General features: G+C 46.0%; 1 long non-coding RNA gene across 2 annotated transcripts; it reads right to left on the bottom strand.

Annotated features, from left to right (window-relative positions):
- Positions 1 to 262: 262 nt before the first annotated feature.
- Positions 263 to 4,278, bottom strand: LOC129476281 (uncharacterized). Of its 2 annotated transcripts, XR_010119622.1 has the most exons (4): positions 4,129 to 4,278; positions 2,601 to 2,756; positions 490 to 654; positions 263 to 337 (listed from the first exon to the last, which is right to left on the bottom strand). It is a non-coding gene; the product is annotated as an uncharacterized lncRNA (long non-coding RNA). The 2 variants fall into 2 exon arrangements; XR_008654904.2 differs by having other exon boundaries at positions 263 to 654.
- Between the last annotated feature and the right edge of the window lie 1,012 nt (positions 4,279 to 5,290).

Genomic DNA, 5,290 nt, shown 5'->3' with positions numbered 1-5,290 from the left:
CCATGTATATATTTGTGGTGGCCTTTGGACCCGTGTTGGGGTAGAGCTGCAAAAGCCTCAAGCTGCCTTCCCTGATAACAGGAGAACCTAGCTGGCCATGTGGACCTCAGGTATCCTCAAGATGATTTCAGTGGTGCATGCCTACCAATGTGAACACCTGCAGGTTATAGAAGAGAAAGATGAGATGAAGATCGTTCCTAATAGAGTAATAGAAAACGGTAACAAGCTTGTTCTTACCTGGTCCTGGCAATCACTGGGTAAACATCGAGCAAGTGAGAGGGTTCTCACTGAGGCAGGCATGACAGTTGGTGGGCAGTGGGCTGGACATTCTCTAGGACTTAATAATAAGTAAGTTCCAGATTCAGGCATCCTGCTGTGTTGAAGGGAGTGATGAAAGATGCAGGGGACAATGGTGGGGGATGGGGCAGCACCTTCACAATCAGCCATGCTGTGGGCAATGCCCCACTTAGAAAGGTGCTAGTCACTTACACTACATGTCACTGTGTTCTTTCTGTGTAGAGTAAGGCTCACTAAGTACAAGTTTGTGGTGGCCTTCGGACAGGTAATAGGGTGGAGCTGCAGGAGTTGTCTTTAATAATGCCTGGAGATCCTAGCTGGCCACCTGAACCTCAGGCATCCTCAAGACATGAATACCTGTAGAGAAGAGAGAGATAGAAGACATGAAGTTACTTCCTAATAGAAGAACAGAAAATGGAACACGTTTGTTCTCTCCTGCTCCTGGGTGTGATCTGGGCAAACACCGAGCAGGTGAGAGTACTTTTACTGAGTGAGATATGCAAATTGGAGGGCAGTGAGCTGGAAATTCTCTAGGAGTGATGAATAAATGAGATCAGGGTTCAGGCATTCTGTTGCATTTAGGAGAGTGATGAAAGCTGCTGGGAGCGACCATGCCAGACTGGGCAGCACCTCCCTATTCAGCCATAATGTATGCAGTGCCTTTTCTAGAATGGTTCCAGTCACTTGGATTATATGTGACTGGTTCCTTTCTGGGTGGAGTAATATCACCAAACACAACTTTTGGGTGGCCTTTGGACTCCTGATGCAGTGGAGTGTCAGGGGCCTTTCAACTGCCTTCTCGAATGCCAGAAGATCCTAGTTGGTCATGTGGACCTCAGGCATCCTCAAGATGATTTCAATGGTGTACACCTAACAATATGAGCACTTATGTGTTAAAGAAGCAAAAGATAAAAGATGAATATATGTTTTGTAGAAGAGGAGAAATCTGGAAAAAGTGTGTTCACTACTGGTCTTGGTAATTATCTGGGTAAACAAAGCAGATGAGGGGGTACTCAAGGAGGCATGCAAGTTGAAGGGCAATGAGCTGGGTATTCTTTGGGACTTATGAATAAGTTAAATTCGGGGTTCAGGCACCATGCTGTGTTGAGGGGAGTGGTGAAAGCTGTAGGGTATAACTGTGCAAGATGGGGCAGCACCTCCACAATCAGCCATGCTGTGTGCAGTTCCCTGCCCAGAAATGTGCCAGTCGCCCAGATTATATGTCACTAGTTCCTTTTCGGGGAGAGTAAGGCACACCAAGTATAAGTTTATAGTGGCCTTTGGACCCATGATAGGGTAGAGTTGCAAGAGCCTTCAAGTACCTTCCCTGAGACCAGCAGATCTTAGTTGGCCATGTGGACCTCAGGCATCCTCAAGATAAGTTAAGTGTCTTTTCCCTAAGAACATGAGCACCTACAGGTTATAGATCAGAAAGGCAAGATGAAGATAATTCCTACTAGAAAAATAGAAAATGGGAACAATCTTGCTCTCTTCTGGTCCTGACAATCATCCAGATAAACATAGAGTAGGTGAGAGATTCCTCACTTAGGGAGGCATGTACCTTGGAGGGCAGTAAGCTAGACATGATCCAGGACTGATGAATAAATAAGTTCAGGGTTCAGACGTCATGCTGTGCTCAGAGGAGTGATGGAAGCTACAGGGGGAGAACATGCAAGATGGGACAGCACCTCCACAATTAGCCATGTTGTGGGCAGTGCTCTACTCAAAAACATGTCAGTCACTTATATTACATGTGACTGACACCTCTTCGGGTGAAGGAAGGCTCACCAAGTACACTTTTGTGGTGGCCCTCAGACTGGTGAGGGGGTAGACCAGCAAGCAACTTGAGCTGCCTTCATTGATCCCAGGAGAACCTTGGAAACCACCTGGAACTTAGGCATCATCAAGATGATCATTTCTAACAATATGAGCACCTACAGGTTAGAGAAGGCAATGACAGAAAAGATAGTTACTTCCTAAAAGGAGAAAACAGGAACAATCTTTTTCTTTTCTTGTCTTGGCCATCATCCAGGTAAACATAAATCAGATGAGAAGGTCCTCACTGAGGCAAGCATGCCAAGCTGGAGGGCAGTGGGCTGGAAATTCTCTAGGAATTAAGAATAAGTTCAGGGTTCAGGCATCCTGCTGTGTCGAGTGGGGTGATGAAAGCTGCAGTGCACAATGGTGGATGATGGGGCAGCACCTCTACAATCAGACATGCTGTGGGAAGTGCCCTACTTGGAAAGGCATTAGTTGCTTAGATTACATGTAACTATTCTCTTTCTGAGTAGATTAAGTCTTACCAAGTACAAGTTCATGGTGGCCTTCGGATAGGTGATGCAGTGGAGTTGCTGGAGCCTTTAGTTGTCTTCAGTGATGCCAGGAGATCCTAGCTGGCCACCTGAACCTCAGGTGTTCTCAAGATGATTTCAGTGATGCATTTCTAACAGTGGAAATACCTATTTTTTAGAGAATACAAAGATAGAAGAAATGAAGACACTTCCTAATAGAAGAACAGAAAATGAGCTTGTTATCTCGTGGTGCTGGCAACCATCTGGGTAAATATGCAGCAGTGAGCATGTCTCATTGAGTGAGACATGTGTCATGGAGGGCAGTGGGCTGGACATTCTCCTGGACGGGGGTTGACCTTGCAAGATGGGCCACCACCTCCGCTATTAGACATGCTGTGTGCAGTGCCCTACTTAGAAATGTGCCAGTTTCCTAGATTATACCTCACTGGTTTCTTTCTCGGTAGTGTAAGGCTCAACAAGTATAAGTTTGTAGTGGCCTTTGGACCTATAATAGGGTGGAGTTTCAAGAACCTTGAGGTACCCTTCCTGATACCAGGAGACCTTAGTTGGCCATGTGGACCTCAGGCATCCTCAAGATATTCTAAATCATCTGTCCCTAACAACATGAACACATGCAGGGTATAGATGAGAAAGACAAGATGAAGATAATTCCTACTAGAAAAATAGAAAATGAGAACAATCTTGCTTTCTCCTGGTCTTGGCGATCACCCAGGTAAACATAGAGTAGGTGAGGGGTTCCTCATTTAGGGAGGCATGTACATTGGAGGGCAGTGGGCTAGACATTATCCAGGACTGTTGAATAAATAAGTTCAGGGTTCAGACATCATGCTGTGCTCGGAGGAGTGATGGAAGCTACAGGGGGAGAACATGCAAGATGGGACAGCACCTCCACAATTAGCCATGTTGTGGGCAGTGCCCTACTCCAAAAGGTGTCAGTCACTTAGATTAGATGGTTCCAGCTCCTTTCTGGGTAGAGCCAGTTTCTCCAGGTGCAATTTTGTGATGGCCTTCAGATTGGTGAGGAGACAGACGTGCAAGCACCTTCAACTGCCCTGATTGATCCCAGGAGAGATTTGGAAGCCACCTGGAACTCAGAGATCCTCAAGATGATTTTAATGGTCCATTTCTAACAATGTGAGCACCTACAGGTTAGATAAGGTAATAATAGAAGAGATAAAGATACTTCCTAAAAGAAGAAGAGAAAACGGGAACAAGATTTTTTTTCTTCTCATCTTGGCCATCATCCAGGTAAACATAAATCAAGTGAGAAGGTCCTCATTGAGGCAAGATGCCAAGTTGGAGGGCAGTGGGCTGGAAATTCTCTAGGACTTAATAAATATGTTCAGGGCTCAGGCAGCCTGCTGTGTTGAGGGGAGTGATGAAAGCTGCAGTGCATGATGATGTGTGATGGGGCAGCACCTCCACAATCAGTTGTGCTGTGGGCAGTGCCCTATTCAGAAAGGTGCCAGTCACTTAGATTACATGTAATTGTTTCCTTTCTGAGTGGAGTAGGGCTTACCAAGTACAAGTGTGTGGTGGTCTTCAGACAGGCGATGAGGTGGAGTTGCTGGAGCCTTAAGTTGTCTTCAATGATGCCAGGAGATCCTAGCTGGCCACCTGAACCTCAGACATACTCTAGATGATTTCAGTGGTTCATTCCTAATAGTGAGAATACCTATATGAGAGAAGAGAAGGATAGAAGACATGAAGATACTTCCTAATAGAAGAACAGAAAAACAAGCTTGTTCTCTCGTGGTCCTGGCAACCATCTGGGTAAACGTGAAGCCAAGTGAGAGTGCTCTCGCTGAGGGAAACATACATGATGGAAGGCAGTGGGCTGGACATTCTCTAGGATGGGGATTCACGTTGCACAATGGAGCAGCACCTCCCCATTCATCCATAATATGTTCCAGAAAGGTGCCAGTCACTTAGATTATATGTAACTAGTTCCTCTCTGAGTGGACTAAGGCTTACCAAGTACAAGCATACAGTTGCCTATAGACCCCTGATGTGGAGTTGCAAGGGCCTTGAGCTACCTTCCCTGATGCCAGGAGATCCTAGTTGGCCACATGGACCTCAGGCATCCTCAAGATAATTTTACTGGTGCATTCCTAATAATGTAGACTCCATCATGTTAGAGAAGAAAGTGATAGAAGAGATGAAGATACTTCCTAGTTGAAGAATAGAAAACGGGAACAAGCTTGTTTTCTCCTGGTCTGGGCAATCATCCAGGTAAACATAGAGCGGGTGAGAGGGCATTGAGGGAGACAGGCAAGTTGGGGGCTTGTGAGCTGGGCATTATTTTGAACTGATGAATAAATAAGTTCAGGGTTCGGGCATCATACCATGCTCAGAGAAGTGATGAAAGCTGCAGGGTATGAAAACACAAGATGGGGCAGCACTTCCCCTTTCGACCATGCTGTGTTCAGGGCTATTCCCAGAAAGGTGTCTGATATGGTTTGGCTGTGTCCCCACCCAAATCTCATCTTGAATCGTAGTTCCCATAATCCCCATGTGTCATGGGAGGGACCCGGTGGGAGGTAATTGAATCATGGGGGCAGTTACTCCCATGCTGCTGATCTCATGATAGTGAGTTCTCACAAGATCTGATGGTTTTATAAGGGGCTTTCACCTGCTTTGCTCAACACTTCTCATTCCTGCCACCATGTGAAGAAGGACGC

The sequence above is a fragment of the Symphalangus syndactylus genome, chromosome X, assembly GCF_028878055.3.
Source record: "Symphalangus syndactylus isolate Jambi chromosome X, NHGRI_mSymSyn1-v2.1_pri, whole genome shotgun sequence".
In the NCBI taxonomy this organism is placed as follows: Eukaryota; Metazoa; Chordata; class Mammalia; order Primates; family Hylobatidae; genus Symphalangus; species Symphalangus syndactylus.
This window is presented reverse-complemented; position numbering and strand designations above follow the sequence as displayed.